The sequence below is a fragment of the Choloepus didactylus genome, chromosome 7 (genome assembly GCF_015220235.1).
Source record: "Choloepus didactylus isolate mChoDid1 chromosome 7, mChoDid1.pri, whole genome shotgun sequence".
NCBI classification, from domain to species: domain Eukaryota; kingdom Metazoa; phylum Chordata; class Mammalia; order Pilosa; family Megalonychidae; genus Choloepus; species Choloepus didactylus.
The window spans coordinates 29,677,035-29,696,268 of record NC_051313.1 but is presented as its reverse complement, the minus strand read 5'-3'; positions in this window follow the sequence as shown (position 1 = coordinate 29,696,268).

Below are 19,234 nucleotides of genomic sequence, written 5' to 3'. Positions count from 1 at the left end.
TTGAAAGTCCTACTTACAAATGAGTTCACTCACATAGGACCGGGGGTTAGAATTGTATATGTCTTTGTGGGTGAAGTGATTCAATCTACCACACTTAAATACTGAAAACTATAAAACAGTGCTGAAATAAATTACAGAAGACCTAAATTAATTGAAAGACATTCAGTGGGAGACTTAATATTCTTAAGATGTCAATACAACCTAAGGTGATCTATAAACTCAATGTACTCTCCATAAAGATTCCAGTGGCCTTTTTTGCAGAAATGGAAAAGTTGGTCCTTAAGTTCATATGGAGCTGCCAGGGGACCTGGATAGCTAAAACAATTTTGAAAAAAAAGAATAATGTTGAGGGACTCACATTTTCTGATTTAAAAATTCACTACAAAGTTACAGTAATTAAAACAGTGTGGTGCCAGCTAAGTGTAGGTATATAGAAATTGAAAGTCCAGAAATTAACTTACACATTGATAGCCAATTGACTTTGGATCTTCCCACTCAATGGGAAGAAAACTCATCTCTTCAACAAATGGTGCTTGTTAAACTGGATCGAGCAAAAGAATGAAGCTAGACCCTTACCTTAGACCATGTATAAAAATCAACTCCAAATCAAAGGCCAAAATTTAGGAGCTAAAAGTTTAAAACTCTTAGAAGAAAATATATGGGCAAACTTTCATGACTGACCTTTGATTTGACAGTAGTTTCCTAAATCTGACACCAAAAGCATGACAAAGGGAAAAATAGATATATTGGACTTCATTAAAATTAAAACTTTTGCATATTAAATGACACTATCAAGAGAGTGAAAATACAACCCACAGATTGGAAGAACATAGTTACAAATAATATATTGATGAGAAGTTAATATCCAGAATATATAAAGAACTCCTACAACTCAACAACAAACAGACAAAATAACACAGCTAAAAATTGGGCCAAGGACTTGAATAGACATTTCTCCAAAATAAATAGCAGATGGCCAATAAGCATATGATTAATGCTCAATATCATTGCCATAGGGAAATGCAAATGAAAACCACAATGAGATACCACCCACTAGGATGGCTATAATTTAAACAAAAAGGAACAATAGCTAGTGTTGGTGAGGATGTAGAGAAATTGGAACTGTTGTTTATTGCTGATGGGAATGTAGAAAGGTGCAACTGCTGTGGAAAACAGATTGGCATTTCCTCAAAAAAGTTAAATGTAGAAATACCACGTGATCCAGCAATTCTACTCCCAGGTATATACACCCAAGAATAGAAAACAGGGACTCAAACAGGTACTTATATGTGAATGTTCATAGCAGCATTATTCATAATGGCCAAAAGGTAGAAACAACCCATACATGCAGCAACATACTAATGAATAAACAAAATGTTTATACATACAATCAAATATTACTCAGTTATAAAAAGTAATGAAGTTCTGATACATGCTACAATGTGGATGAAACCTTGAAGAAATTATGTTATGGAAGAGAAAGCAGGCCCTAAAAGACACATATAGTATAATTCCACTTATGTGAAATATCTAGAATAGGCAAATGCGCAGAGACAGAAAACAGTTTAGCTATTCCCAGGGTTTGGAATGAGGGGTGATGATAGGGAATTATCACTTAATGGATACAGAGTTTCTGTCTGGTATCATGAAAAACTTTAGAAATAGTGTGATGGCTTCACAGCATTGTGAATTAATTAATGCCACTGAATTAATGCCACACTTAAATATGGTTAAAATATTAAATTATTAAATTTTATATTGTATATATTTTGCCACAATAAAAATTTAAAAAAGAAGGGACAATGGGAAGAAGTACAAGAAAAGAGAAAGAAAACAGATTATTTTATCCTTTTTATTCTAAATAAAATGGATCATTAAAGATGGAATAGAATAGTGAAGAAAAAAATATTCTGCTTATGAGAGCCTGAAAGTTGATAAAAAAATTAGTATTTGTCTAGATGTAATGTTTAACATTGCATAAAGGTAGCTCTTCAGGAAAGGAGAACAGTTTGTAATGTTAATGGAATCCTGATTAGAATCAGTTATAATGAACTCAAGGAACATATTCTTAATAATTCAAATTTCTGGAGTTTATATGAATGTTAGCTACAGAGAATTGGTGTTATTTAAATGACTGCATTAGGAGAAAGAGGGATTTACAATTGTACAAGTTCTTTTCATTCCCTGTAGGAAAATGTATGATTCAAGATGTAGGAATCTTTGTTCTGTATTAAATGTCCTAGTAAAAGGAACATTTTGGTGTGGGTTTAGACTAGATAATATAAGCATGAAATAGAATTAAAGTGAAGGGTCTCGATGGTATTATGTTTTGGGGTAGATACACACTCTGTGCTTCATCACACCATTTCCTTTTCTGGGTGCACTTTGCCATTAGGTTGGAGTCGTATCTATGAGTTTTGGCCAGTGAGGTGCGGGCAGAAATGATATAAGCTACATTCAAGCCTGGACCTTAAAATATCCCTGAAGACTGGGAAAGTGATTAAACTAGAGGAAGTGGTAGCAACAGATGAGAAGGAATTTAACAAAGGATTATGAATACTGAATCTTTATATAATTTTCTTTTTCTTAGTTGCTGGGGTATTAGAATAGCTGGAAGGAAAGAATTGAAATGGTGGAACTGTAACCCATAGCATCCTTTGAAATTTGTCTATAGTTACTTGTCAAAATGTAATTTGAAAGCTGTCACCTTTTTGTATATAGTTATATTTCACAATAAGGAAATAACTCAAACTATGGTACCGTAACTCATAACAACTTTGGAAATTTCCTATATAACTTCTTGTTAAACCATACTTTGAAAGATGTTACCTTTCTTGTATACATGTTATATTTTGCAATAAGGAAATAACTGAAACTGTAGAACTGTCACCTATAATATTCTTTGAAATTTGTTCTCTAACTACTTGTTAAATTTCATTTGGAAACTTATCACTTCTATGTATACATGTTATATTCTACAATAAAAAAAATAATAAAACAATTCTCTTGACCCTCCAGCCATGTCTTCTCCGATAGCAGTGACTTGGGAGGCCAAATGCCCTAGTTGGAGTGGCTGCACGCTGAAGGAACGCAGTTCAACCCATATCATGTTAAGCCTGAGTGAGAAATAAACTAATTGGGCCAACCCAATGATATTTTGTGGTTTATTTGCTGCTCTAACAGAGCCTCTTCTGACCAGTAGAGATTCTACAGGATCCTAGCCATGGCCAATGACTTGCTACATGTAGAGCTCAGGAAAACATCTGAATGCTACATTTGGTTAGCCAATGTAGTTAAGGTTTGACCTGCAGAATCGACATGTTGAAAAGCAGACTAAAAGGAAAGCAGATATTGCTGGAATCTTTTCAAGGTTATAGAATTAAAAAAAAAAAAAGATGATCCCAATGAATGACACTTGCCTGGATGAATTCAAGCAACCCTTTTAAGACTGTGGGAAAAGGAGAAAAGTTCGAAGTGACATACCATTTGGGATATCAATATTGTGACAGAATACAATGGCAATTGCTGGTGGTTTTGATGCTGGTGGAGTGGAGTATCAAACTCTGCATCTTAATGTTTACAGACTAGAGGGTATGTTCTCTTGAAGACATTGTTGAAAATAGAGAATAGGTTATATATGAAAGGATAGGTATTTGTGTAGCACAGCCCTGCCAAGGCAATTTACCTGAAATACAGCTCTGTTCTTTCCAGATCCCTGCTTAAAACCTGCAAAGGAACTCTGCTTCCTCCTTTAAGCACTTGCATGCTTGTCATCCTGAATTATTTACTGTTTCCCAAATGAATCTCGTCTTCTCCTGGTTTAATGGCTTTACTTATTTTGGTTCCTCTGATGGACATGTTCTTCTTCCCCGCTTTTTGACTGCTGAAATCTTAGCTCTTTTTCAAGGCTTGGGTCAGATGCCACCTTCCATAGGAAGGATTTCCTGAGAACTTGAGTCTTTCATTTTCTCTCTGTGCTTTCATAGAGCTTTATAACTTACTGATACCACTTTCTTTCTACTTGTACTATAGTGATTTCTGTTCAAGTTGTATCTCCACAACTAATTTTATAAACTTCTTGAGGTAAATTGAATTTATTTTTTGTATACCTCATAGTAAAAATTGGAATTCCTGGTCTTAGGATGGAATAAATAAATGTTGAATTAAATTAAAGGTAATTGGAGAATGAAAATAAAAGACTAATTTCCTATGGCATTATTAGACATTAAAACCCATTTAAATTGATAATTAAATTAGGAGATTATTCTTATAAGAAATGGAAAGAGAGATGAAGTGAAAGATCAGTAGCCAAACAGTGTTTAGTAAATAGAAGGTGCTTTAGATACTGAGATATCATGAATCAGTGATGGTCGGTCAGTTAGTTTGCTATTTTTCAAAAAATAAAAATTCATTTTAAAGCCTCACCTCTACTAAAATGAATTCCAGATTGAGTTAAACATTAAAAAATAAATAAAACATTGGGAATTAGGAACACATTAGTATTTATCTTGTGTCTAGATTGCAAGGGCTTATAATCTTAAAAGCAGTAGAAGAAATCATAAAGAAAAAATTGCAATTTACTTAAAAAACAAACTCGACTTTGTTTCTTCAAAACAAACAATGCAAGCAGAATTTAAAGACAAGCATTAATTTGGGAGAAATATTTGCAAGAAATATAACAAAAAGAGAATTTATGTCCTCAAAATCTAGTGAGCTTACATAATTTAGATGAGCTATACCATATGAGCTGATGATTAATAACTGAGAAAATAGTGTTCAACCTCATTAGAAGTTAAAGAAATGCAAATGAAAAGAACAATGAGAAGCAATTTTTGACCTCTCAGATTATTAAGGATTTAACAATTGATAATTCTGATTGTTAATGTAGGTCAGAGTCATGCATTCATATGATACTGATTAAAGTGGAAACTGGTGTAAACTTTCTATAAAGGCAATTTAATAATATGTATCAAAAGATTAAAATATTCATAGCTGTTGACTCATGATTCCCCTGCTAGGAATCAATCTTAATGAACTAGCATGCAATATAGACGAAGTTTTATGCACGATGATATTTACAGAAGTGTTATTAAGAATGATGAAAATTATAAACAACCTAGATATCTAGCATGTTGTGAATAGTTTAGTAAATTATACTACATTTAGTGAAGAAATATTGAGTAGCCACTGAAAATAATTTTTATAAAGAGTTTTGAGTGATGTAAGGAATTGCTTATGATATGATACTGAGCAAAAACATAGGTACATACCTGTATAAAATTTCAAAGAGAGAAATTGGTCAAAATATTTATTGTGCTTATCTCTGGTATATGCATTAGAAATGATGTTTTCTTTGTAATTTTCAGATTTTCTTCAATAGTCATGCATAGATTTTTAAAACAGAAAATTGAAAATTATATAAAGGAATTTTTAAAAGACCAATGACTTGAAAGAAAAACTGGAAAAGTAAGATGATAAGGGACCTATATGTACATAAATAAAAATTCATGATTTTGAACTTTAGAGTATTTTCAAAGGTCTTTAACAAGCAGTATTAATCAGGGGCCATTCAATCTGGGTAAATTGAGGGAAGTTTAATAAAGTATGAAAGTTTTTAATGAAACTAATAAGGAGTAGTTCAGAATCCTAAGGCTAGGAAAATGAGGAGCTTTAACTACCTCTGGATATGCAATGGCAATGGAGTGAAGTGGTGACCAGAGCTGAGGAGGGTAGTGGTGTAGAGAAGCTTGCCTGGTCTGGCAGTCAGCCAATACACAGAAACCAGCAGAGAGAGCAGGGAGAGTGATAAATGACCTCAGCTCCACTTTCTCCAGTCCTGGGATCTTCTACAATGTTCCCGATTGGGTAACCCCAGCTGGGAGTCTGTTGACGCAGGTTAGTTTCCCACAGCACAGAATAGGGTGGAGTGAGGAGTGGATCTGAGGATAAATAGAAAATACAGCACAGACGCTACAGAAAAAGAAAAGCTTATTGTTATGGATGTCATAGGTATTCTTTACTTAAAATGTTTGACTAAAGTCAATTTAACTAGGTGTTATTGATGTAGGATCTTCCAATAAAAGGGAAAACTGGCCAAATAAGGTGTGGCTATGCTAGTCATAGCAAGAGAATTTTTGATTCAGCAAATATTGTGGGAGGAATCAAGTAGGCTGTAGAACCAAATAAGCCATATATGGAGCCTCATTAAAATAAAAGCAAAACAATCAAGACTTATCTATTTAAGTATAAAAATTCCCTGAAATAACAAGAATATTATTACAAATAAAAGTGTGTGGTGGATCAAGAAAAGAACTAAGAAGTTTAGAATAAGTTACAGTAAAGAGGATATGGGCACTGGTGAAAGGAAAGTGATAATTTGAAAAATTGCAATGGAGAAGTTTATATACATTGCATAAGTTTTGGTATATTTCTTGATGTAAAATGGATAACCTATTTTTAAACTGAAAATTTGGTGGGTAGGATTTGAGGTTAAAAATCTATTATGATTCTGTTATTTGTGATTATTTAAATCTAAATTTAATAACAATTTTGCAATTTCCCTTTATGCCTTATTGGGTGTCAAATCTTCTATTATATTTAATTCATTTGAAACCCATTTTGTGAATTATTTAGGAATTAGGTCATGTTATAAAAAGCTGAATATGGTAGCTTGCCAAAGCTTGTGGATAATTGTTTTAAGTGGTGATAGTATTTTCCTTGGGGTGAGGGAAAATGTGGTTGTTTTAGAAAGATAGAATTTCCTTCAAAGGTTAAAAATATATTGACAACCCTTGAGATTTAACTGAAATTCATCTTTAAGATAAGACCCATGTAAAAACTTTTAGATATTGCCTGATGGCAGAAGTATAAATGGTTTTCAGAAAATGGTAAAGGCTTATTTTCTAAGTCTGAGTGGCAATTTTCCTGTATCTGTCACATGGATAAAGTACTTGCCTTTTTGAGGCAGGCTGGCTAAAGGGAAGGAATGAATGGCCAAGATTAACGAGATAAACCAATATAATATTTATTTTCTGAGGCACTCTATTAACATCTGAGAGTGGGCCTGCCAGAACCTTTCCTCCAATATCATCGTGTGGATGACACCGTTAAGACATTTATAAAGTCAGTAGAGGTGGAGACTAGAGATGCTCTGCAGAAACGTCTTCTTTGGCAAAAATGAAGACAGCTATTGCAAGTTTGTATAAGTCTGTTGCTCTTCTTTTGCCTGATCCTTACCACCTGTGTGTTTCAGATTTTTGTTCACTATTCATCTTTTCTATTTAGACTTGATGAAGAAAACTTGGGATGTATATTATATAATTTTTAACTTTTAAGAATAAAGGCTACCTATGGCTTAGCTGAAAAACTAATTTGAGCAGTAAAATGGCTGCTTATGTAAGACTTCAGAGTTGCTGGTCTAACTGGGAGCTCAAACTTAAAGCATTCTTAATTGGCCAGATGTGGTAGGTGTTTGCCTGTTTTATTCTTTAACTTGCGTGTGTATTAAAGAGTATTCCCAAGTCTGGCTAAGTGTCCTCCACACATCCAGGAAGGAAATGCTTATGGCATAGTGCTGGCAGATACATGGGTGATTTGTTAATATGTAGTTTAATACAAATTTGGGTAATTTCTTCCTCATTTGCCCCCAAAACTAATCCACTGGGATGAGATGTGAGGTGGTGTTGAACTTATATGCTGCTTTTCTGGCAATGTGGTCCTTGTGGTGTGTTGGTAGAATACACTAATAAAATGACTTATGGCGTGTGTGCTCAGGAATGTACATCTTGCATTGCCCAATGTGTCTTTTTAGTTTGTTTTTGGTCCAATATTCAGATCTGCATAAGTGTGAAAGATTCTCTGGGGCCCAATAATCCCACTCTCTGGAGATAACCTTTATTAATAGTAAAGTGTGCATCTTTCCAGTCATCTTCAGTGTATGTTTAAATGTGCATATGTTCTATATTATGCATACTGAACTGTAATTTGCTTTTCTTCATTTAATGCACTCTAGATCACTACCTAGTAATTATCTTCTTTCTAATGGCTGCAAAGTATTCTGCTGTGTTAATATACTCTCATTAATTTGGAAAACTACTTATTGGTGAACTTTAAGGTGGTTTCAAAGTTTACTAATGAAACAATGCCCCCAATGAACCTCTCAGTGACATGTATCTTTGCATTTTTGTTTTTTATTTCCATTGGATAAATCCAATATGTGGAGTAGTTGGGAATGATGTATGTTTAGATTGTTGGGGAACATTGCAACGTTGCCATCCAGAAAGATTGTACAATTTATAATGAGTATGAAAGTGCCATTTTCTTCTATCTTTGCCAGCAATGGAATCTATAGCTCTTTTAAATTTTCGTCAGAACAAAGGGTTAAAAGTGATTTGTATTGTTTTAATGGTCACATTTCAATTAGTAGCAAGATTGAGAAAAATTTTACTTTTTGAGAGTTAAAATCCAAGTTGTTATAAAAATAAAATAAAATAAAATAAAGAAGGGAGGATCCCCCCCCCCCCCAAATTACCCATTTTCCTCATTATTTGGTGCAGATTAAGTGGTATCATTTTTCTCTCTCTCATGCCACTTTAGGAACCCTTTGTGTTTGTCAGTGAATCTTCCTGTAATGTTGTGACCTCAGCTACTGATCCTTATTATAATTTGTGTAGACTTCTTTTTCTGGAAGAGTGCCTTTCCCTTGTGGTTTTAACTGAGAAGAAAGGAAGATCCTCTGCCATCTGATGAGATTGGTGCTGATACAGACATGACTCACTGAATGGATTTTTTATTTCTATCTTAATGGTGGTAAATTTTGCAGCTTTGAAAATAAATTCTATTTAAGATTTAACTGTTACTTAGGTTTTCTTTATTTCCTGAACAATTTCCTTTGCATGGCAGCGCATATGATTTCTAACTGTGAATTTCAGCTGGATCAGACCATAAATGTCCAAACTCAATAGTCATTAAACACAGATAGTTGCTTAAGTTTCCACCTGGCACGTTATTTTTCCATGTGTTCAAGCTTGGATTTCACAGTAATTATGGAATACTGTTTTTGCATGTTGTATTTAAGAAATCACATTGAACTTTATGAAATAGTGTAAGGAATATGTTCAAGATTTAAAGCTTGTGTATTAACTTTTCAAAGGTATGTATAGAGGTAGTAAAAATACACACTTTCTTTGGCTTTATGTGAACTGATATGATATATATGTGAATGGAAAGAATTGACAAGAAATGAAACTGTGAGTAAATTATTTCATATCTGTTATGCCTAAGATCGTGAAAATATGATTATGTAGAATAAGAATATCTGAGCTTTTATCACACATGGCTTCTAAGTCTAAGATTTTACGGTGTATGTTATTTAACTTCTTGGAATCAGGGTCACTTAATCTGGAATATGAGGACAATAATATTATTCCTATTTTTACATACCTACAAAACAATGTATTTAGAATATAAAAAATTTATATTTGACATGTAATCAAATATGCATCTAATGTTGCCTTTTGCCAATCTTTTTTATTACCTAAGGCCCATGTTCTTGCTGCTTACATAGAAGATTAGGAATTTTAAAAAGCTGCTCTTGATGCTTTATATTAATTGCATAAATGATCCAGTTGCATAGTTTATGTAGCCATCCTTTAAAAAAAGCACTATCTATAGCAAGAAATAGGGACATGATTGAAGAACAAAAAGCCCAGGCCGATAGGTCTATTTTGTATTTTTATTATGCTTTTTATTCTTTTTTTCCATATTGTTGATCCACTTTTTAATGCAGCATTCAATATATGTATTTAAGTAGCATCTAAAAGTCTGCTTTAAATTCTTTTAAATAAAAACAATTTCCGTTTTACAGGTGAAGAAACTGATGCACAGAGAAAGTTACATGCTGAAGTTCACACAGTTGGTATATGAGAGAGCTAGTGGACACTAGAGCTCTTTGGTGCACAGATGTTCTAACTACTTTGTTCCCTGCTTCCCGGGGCATTTGTGTTCATGTACCAGCATTGTTTTAACCTTTGTGTTTCATAAGCAGCAGCATGATGTAGTAGAGAGAATGTTGCATAAAAGCCAAGAATCCAGGGTTCTCGGTCTAATTATTATTACTAGCTCTGTGAGCTTGGATTCCAACTTTAATTTTTCCGAACTTTCATTTATACTCTGGAGAAGGAGGCTAATAATATTTTTCCTGTCTATCTCACTGGAATGATATATGCACAAAAATGAAATTTTCATATGGGTATTACGAAGCCTTGTGGTCCCACCATACTCCAAGATGACCTCATTTTAGCTTGATTACATTTTAGCTTGATTATATCTTATTTGGAAATAAGGTCACATTCATAGGTACTGGGGGTTAGAACTTCAACATTTATTTTGGGGGGACACAACACACAACAGCGCTGATTTGAATCAAAGAGACTAGAAACTATCTTTTTATAGATTTGTACTGCCCCAAATTCCACTAGCCTTAACTAAAAGAAATTCAAGACCCATGGACCTCCAAACTTTCATGAGCAGAATACAGAATGAGAAATTTGTTCAGGCTCCAGGAGGGCATATGCTCCAATTTCCTCCTAAAGAGAGCAAGGAGGATAATAGGAAAAGATCCCCTACAGGGCAGAGCCAAAGGCTGTAGAGAAAAATGGACTGGCAAGTTATGTCCCTCTCCTCCTGGGGCAAACACAGGACTTATCAAGAGACATTTCCCACCCTTAGGGTAGGTTCTCCCAGTGCCTGCTAGTAGGGTTTCAGCATTGTTATGGATGGATAGCAGCTGTGCCTCTTCCATTTGCACTGTTTCTGAATAGGTGTGCTTGTTATGATTTTCCTGTCCTTGTTCTACCTTCCTATGATGGGAGTGGGGTAGGGATGGCTGTTAATTTGGCTCTTCGGTTCTGGGTCTTTGAATCAAGAGGAGACACATGTCCCTGATGCTGAAATTGTTATATGAGTGTGAGCCTGATGTTTTGATGGGGTGATGGGACTATTGGTTTGGGTTGTCTTTTTGTGGAGATAGGAATGTGTGTTATCATATTTTATATGTGGAAAAGAGGATAGTAAATATTTGTGAGTACGAGCGCAGACTGTGATGAATTATAATATGGTTCAAATTATTTTCTGCCCTCCCTGCTGTGCCCTTTCCTATGTTGTCTCTCCCAGTGGGAGGATTACGTATTCAAATTCTATTTATGTCAGACTTGGGAATATGACTTGTTTTGTTTGGCCAAGGAAATGTGAACAAAAGTAACACATTTCACTTTTGAGTAGAAATTTTCAGCCAGAGTGTGCTTCACTGTGAGATGGACAACATCCTACATAAAGGTTACCCTGTCAGTCTGAATGCTGTTAAGAAGATAACATTGAGCATGATGTGCATGTAGTATGAATGAGAGGTAAAACACAATAAAATAAATCATTTTGTTGTTGTGAGCCACTGAGATTTTTAGAAGATTGTTTGTTATCATAGCATAACCCAGCCTAGATTGACTGATATGCATCTTTTATATATATGGGGAATTAATGTTACATTTGGTATATAAGCTATATCTAATTTATCCAAATGGACCAAAGGATTAACCAATACTATTTTATTTAATTGCTAGGATCTTGATGATAAAGTTGAACCACAGAGCAGCACATTTTCATATTGTGAACTAACTCAAAGAAGATTTGAATAACTAATTTTACTTCAGTTTTAGTATTATAAGATCCACTAAACTGTTCTTAATCACCACAAGTATTAAAATGTATAAAAAAGTATTAAAAAATCACCACAAAGTTTTAAAATGAAGAGTAGAGATTTTTGGAAAAGAATTACATCTTCCAGTGAGTGTGACATAGCTTCATCAGGCTCCTTTACTTTGTCGTGGAAAGGGTATGGTGTAGTATTTCTGCTCATAGGGATGACAAACACGCTGACTCATCTATAATAAATTTAGGATGACTTCAGCAACATTTTCTATGAACTGGCTAAGACTATTAAGCGACTAATTCTGCTTTCTCCTAATTTAAATTCAATTGATGCTCCAGTCTAAGATCTCTAGCTTACCTGGTCTCCATTAAGAACCTGTTAAACTATTGGATTACATTTTTGGACATTTACACCATTACGTATGATATTAATTACCAAAGTGTACTAATTAGCTAATTAGATTAACTGTTCTTTATATATATATATTTCATTACTCTAGAGTCTACATTTTTAGTAGCATCAGCAGCAGAGTAGAAAGAATTTTTCCGTTATAAGGGAAAGGACCACCCCAGCATTCCATGATCATCAGCATTATTTTCAGTTTCACCAACTAAAACCCTTTTAGTAACCACCTTGTCTTGAATTATGTGGAAGGGCCAGTGCTCCTTATCCAGTTCCTGCTGCTGTGCATAGTGTGGAAGGAGGGAGATATAATGGACTGACTTAGCATGGCACAAAGGGTCAATTTATCATCCAGGCAGCAAATACTCCATCAGCTCTTCTCATCCTTAACAGCATCTATATGTATAGAGTCTGAAAGCAGTGAAGAACAGCAGCTTATCCAAGTGAGATGCCAACAGAATGTGTTCTAATTAAAGAACATTCTATTTGCCCACATTAAGACCCAGAATAATTTTTGGGCATGAGGGCCCAGGCTAATTAACAAGATTGTGTTTTTTTTTTTTTAATCCTTCAATAATCCCAAAGTCGTAAACTCTCTGCTAAGATTTTATCAGGTGAATTTAAAATATTCTCCCAATATAAAATGCTTAATTTTATAGATATGAAGAATAAATATTTGGTTGAAGTTCATATGATGTGAGAAAAAGAAAATTAAGATGATTTTGTCATCAAACCAGAGTAATTCCACTGTATTTTATTACTAAAGTATCCATGGCTACTGTCCATGGCTACTAAATGTAATGTGACCATTAATAATAGCTCAAGTTGGACAAATCTTGGCGGGCAGAAATTTAAAATGTCCTGGGAGTCAGGCCATTGAAGTTCTGTACTGAGAATGTCTGATAATGTCTTCCTTTACAGAAATGGAAAAGAAAAGATGTTTCTTGCCTTAATAGTGTATTATTTGAGAGGAGCATGCCTATGTTTTCTGAATATTGCCAATAAAAATGCTAATAAAACTCATGGAAATTTCCAGTGGTTATGGTCTTCAAACTTGTTCTAATATTATGTTTGCTTACTCACTTTCCTTTTTTGTTGTCTATCTTTGTACTTTATTTTGATTTTAATCAGTTTATGCTGTCTAATATTTGTAGAAGGTAAATCCTTATTGTTAAACTTTCCTGCAGTGTAACAAGGATAATTTAATGGTCTTGTTCATATTTATTCAATACCCAGTTCTCTCTAAGAGCTTGTTCAGTTTTAACAACCAGCTTATGTGTTGGTAACAAATATCTATTGATTACCCACTTGAATAATTTCTTTTACAATGACATGGTTAAACTTATATTCATTTTGGAAGAATATTGACATTTTCATTATTGACTTCTGCTGTGTGAATAGGACCATTATTAAGGAAGAGTACAGCTTTTCATAAGTATGTGTTGAAGAAAGGGCAAGTACTTGCCACCAGAAAAAAACATTATGAGATGATTACCCAAGAAATTGATAGGCTGTTGCTATTCAAACATAGGATCTTGGAAAACATTTGGAAATAGATAAATACAAAGATATTTTAAAATGGCTTCTACTTGGGTCATGTGTATTTGAGAATATTTAATGACATTAGAAGTGATTATGGGTAGCACAGCATGGACTTTAGATCTGAAAGAGTCCTCAGAAATTACCTTGTCCAGCTCCTACGTTTTAGAGATGAGAAATTACCAGATGTATCCAGTATGATAGACAAAGGGAGTAACAGATTTGAGTCTTGAATAAAGGTCTCAAATTTGTAACTAATCCATGCTCTTTCTACAGCTCAAAGTTGACTCCTCATGTTCTTAATAGCCACGACTTAGCTTCTAGTTGACTGAGATGGCAGCATAGGATGTTCCAGGATGCCCCATCCCTACAGAATCGTTGACTAAATTGCACAAACTGGTGGACCAATCTTCCTCAAAGCCCCAGAAAATAAAGTGCTGCAGTAATTGGGTGAGTGCTGAGTAGCAAAGGTGCAGATTTAGAAATGGTAGGAGAAGCTCATGGTGCCCTTGCTGGCCCCTCCCAACCCTGCCCCAGTGCAGTGTGGAGCCAGCCTGTACTCCCACTGTGGGTCCCTGGCCCTGTTACAGAGGGAGCAGAGTAGCCTCTGTGTGCCTACTGGGGTGCCTGTGTATTGGTGTCAATCTATCAGTGGGAGCCAGAAAGACTGAACAAGGAAACTCCTGTTGGGCTTGTCATCCCAGAGCTTCCCTCAAGGCAAAAGCAACTTGCAGACAGCAAAAGCAGTGCAAGAAACAAGTCAAAGCAGGCTGGGGCAAAAGATTACCTGCTTTAAGTCATACAATAAAGAAGGGAGAGAAAATCTATTTCATAGGGAGTAGAGGGATCATCTGAATTCCTGTAAATAGAGAATTCCTAAACCATGAGCAAGCACAAGCCCAGGACAAGATGCAGGCTCAGGAAATACAAGAGGACATGGAACTTCATATTGTTTTCTGGCTGAACTTCTTGATAGTAGGGCTAAACTCTAAAGGAGAGCACAAGCCAATGAAGAGCCATTTTCAAAGACTGTGAAAGGTGTTTTTGCATTGCTATTTGTTTTCTGTTAGCTTCTGATACTCAAGGAAATCTCCATCATTATCACTAAGTGGATACAAACTTAAGGAACAGACATCTCAGGGATTAAATCCCAAAATTAACACTTTGAAATATATTATAATGTACAGGGTGCAACGAAAGATAGCAAGACAGGCAAAGAAACAGAAAATGATGACCCATCCAAAGGAATAAGATAAAAATCCAGAAACTATCAATAAAGAATACCAGAGTTTGGACATACCAGACAAAGACATTAAAAAAATGATCCTAATATTCTCAAGACGATAAGAGAAAATACAAAGAAATAACTAAAATAAATCAGGAAAACAATGAATAAACAATATGAGAATATCAATAAAGACATAGAAATTTTAAAAAGGAACCAAACAGACATAAAAAAAAAAAAAGGAAATATAGATTGTCAACTTTGTATCAATGTTGAATTTCTTGAATTTCTTAGCTGTGCTTAATGGGATTGCATAGAAGAATGTTCTTGTTCATGGGAAATGTATATCTGAATTATATTGTTTGTTCAAGGAAAAAAAAAAAGGAACCAAACAGAAATACCAGAGTTGAGGACAACAATAACTGAAGTGAAAATTCCCTAGATAGTTTCAACAGCAGATTGGACCTGGTAGAAGAAACAATCAATGATCTTGAAGAGAAGACAATTGAAATGATTCATGGTGAGGAGCAGAAAGAAAAAAATGATTTTTTAAAAAAGCAAACAAAGCCTGCAAACAAAGCAAGCGAAGACCTATGAGAAACCATCAAACATACTAATGTATGCATTATTGGAATCCTAGAAGGAGAAAGAGAAAAAGGAGAAGGAATATTCAAAGTAAAATGACAGAAAATGTCCCAAATTTAAAGAAAGAAGCCAAACTACCTCCAAACAGGATAAACTCTAAGAGAATTATGCCAGGATACATAGTGGTGAAATTGTTGAATGCCAAAAGCAAGGAGAGAATTCTGAAAGCTGCAAGAGAAAAGCAATGTGTTATGTAGTACAGAGTCCCAATAAGATTAAGCGCTCATTTCCTACCAGAAACCATAAAGGCAAGAATGTAGTAGTACAAAATATATAAAGTGCTGAAAGAAAACAATCACCAATCAAAAATTTTATTTCCAGCAAGACTGTCTCTCAAAAATAAGGGAGAGATGAAGACATTCCAGATAAACAAAAGCTGGGGGAGGTTGTCACCACTACACCTGCCTACAAGCAGTGTTAAAGGGAGTTGTTTTGACTAAAAGGAAAGGACATTAGACAGTAGATTGAAGAGTTGTATAGAAATAAATCCCTAAATTAAAGGTAACCATATAAGTGATTATAAATGCCAACACTATTGTATTTTTTTATATGTAACCCCATTACTTTTTTATTTCTTACAGGTTCTAAAATGCAAATGCTATGAAAGTAATAATAAACCTTTGGTTTTGAACATACAATGTATATAGATTTAATTGTGAAAAATACAACAAAAAGGTAGGGGTTTGAAGGGGTATAGGAATGATGTATGTGTATGCTATTGAAGTTAATTTGGTATCAAATCAAATGTGATTGTTATAGGTTTAGTATGTTAAATTTAAGCTCCAAGGTAATAGCAAAGAAAGAGATTAAATCAGCAATTCAAAACTTTCCAACAAAGAAAAGCTTAGGACCAGATCAGATGGCTTTGCTGGTATTTTTTACCAGAAATTCCCAGAAGGACTAACACTGACTCCTACTCTAACTCTTCCATAAACAACATGAAGAGGAGGAAACACTCCCTAACTCAGTCTATGAGGCCAATGTCACCCTAATATCAAAGTTAGAGAAAGATACCACTAGAAAATTACAGACCAATATTGTTAATGAATACAGATGCAAAAATTCTCAACAAAATATTACAAAAAATCATGACCCAACCATATGCGGTACAAACAAAACTCTGCTTAAATTCAAAGACAGAAGTAGGTGAAAGTGAAAAGATGAAAAAAAATTATACTATGCAAATAGTAACCAAAAGAGAGCTGGGGTAGCTATACTAATATCAGATAAAATAGACTTCAATTCAAAACTGTTATGAAGGACAAAGAAGGTTATTATATACTCATAAAGGGATCAGTTCAACAGGAAGAGAAAACAATTATACATATATGTGCACCTAATGGCAGAGCCTCAAAATATATGAAACAAATATTCACAGATTTGAAAGGAGAAATGAACTGTTCTACATTAATAGTAGAAGACTTCAAGTTACCACTTTCATAATGGATACTACATCTAGACAGTGATCAGTAAGTAAATAGAAGACTTGAATTATACTGTAAAACAACTAGATCTAACAGACATAATTAGAATATTCACCCAACAGCAGCGGATTACACATTCTTTTCTAGTACACATGCATCATTCTCCAGTATAGACCATATTTTAGGTAAAACAATTCTCAATAAATTCAAAAATTTTGAAATCATACAATGTATCTCCTCTGACCACAATGGAATAAAGCTAGAAATCAATAACAAGGGGAGAACTGGAAAATTCATGAATATGTGAAAATTAAACAATGTATTCTTTAAACAACCAATGGGTCAGAGTAGACTCAAAAAGGAAATTAGGAAATGTCTTACGAAGATACAACATACCAAAATTTATGGGATGCAGCAAAGGCAGTCCCGAGAGGGAAATTTATAGCTCTAAATGCTTACTTTAAAAAAGAAGAAAGATCTCAAATCAGAGACATAATCTCATAATTGGTGGATCTAGAACAAGGATAGCAAACTAAGCCCAAAGTGTGCAGAAGACACATCAAAGATTAGAGCAGAAATAAATGAAATAAAGAATAAAAAAATACAGATAATAAAAAAGTTGGTTGTTTGAAAAGATCAATAAAATTGACAAACCCTTAGCTAAATTGACAAATGAGAGAGAGGATACAAATAATAAAAAAGAGAAATGAAAGGGGGAGCATTACTACTGATCTCAAATGAATAAAAAGTATTATAAGAGGATACAATGTGCATTTGTACACCAACAAATTAGATAACCTAGATGAAATGGACAAATTCCTAGGACACACAAAGTACCTATACTGTCTCAAGAAGGAGCAGAAGATCTCAACAGACCAATAACAAGTAAAGAGATTAAATCAGCAATCCAAAACTTTCCAACAAAGAAAAGCTTAGGACCGGATCAGATGGCTTTGCTGGTATTTTTTACCAGAAATTCCCAGAAGGACTAACACTGACTTCTACTCTAACTCTTCCATAAACAACATGAAGAGGAGGAAACACTCCCTAACTCAGTCTATGAGGCCAATGTCACCCTAATATCAAAGCTAGATAAAGATACCACTAGAAAAGAAAATTACAGACCAATATTGTTAATGAATACAGATGCAAAAATTCTCAACAAAATATTATCAAGCTGAATCCAATAGCACATTAAAAGAATTTTATGCCATCATCTAGTGGGATTTATCGTAGTAGGCAAGTGTGGTTCAACATAAGAAAATCATTTAAATGTACTACACCACTTTAATAGAATGGAGAGGGATAAAAAAACACATGGCCATCTCAGTTGATACAGACAAGGCATTTGAAAAAGACATTTGATAAAATTTACTGATTCAATGCAATCCCAATCAAAATCCCAATAGTCTTTGCAGGAATGGAAAAGAAAATCATCAAATTTAAATGGAAGGGTACAGGGCCCTGAATAGCCCAAACTACCTTGAAAAAGTGTGCTATTGGAAGATTCACACTTCCCAGTTTTAAAACTTATTACAAATCTATAAGAAACAAAACAGCATGGTAGTGGCACAAGAATTTGATCAATGGAATCAAATAGAGAGTTCAGAAATAATCCTCCAGATCTATGGGCAGTTTATCTTTGACAAGGCTGCCAAGTCCACTCAATTTGGAAAGAACAATCTCCTAAACAAATGGTACTGGGAAAATTGGATATCCATATGCAAAAGAATGAAATTGGACTCCTACCTCATATCATATACAAAAATTAACTATAAATGAATTAAAAACCTAAATATAAGAACCAAGACTATAAAACTCCTAGAAGAAAACATATGAAAAAATCTTCAGGACCTTGTTTCAGGCAAGCACAAGCAACAAAAGAAAACATGGATAAATGGGACTTCATCAAAATTAAAAACTTTTCTGCATCAAAGGACTTTTCCTACAAAATGGGAGAAAATATTTTGATACCATATATTTGATAGGTTTTAAAAATGCATTGTATATAAAGAAATCCTACAACTCAACAACAAAAAGACAAACATCCCAATTAAAAACTGTTAAAAACCTTGAATAGACATTTCTCCAAAAGTGATATACAGATGGCCAAAAAAGGACATGAAAAGATTCTCAACGTCATTATTCACTAGGGAAATGCAAATCAAACCTCAATAGGATAATATTTCACATTTACTAGAATGAGTCCCTTTAAAAAAGTGGAAAGCACCAAGTGTTGGAGAGGATATGGAGAAATAAGAACACTCAGTCATTGTTGGTGGGAATGTAAAATGG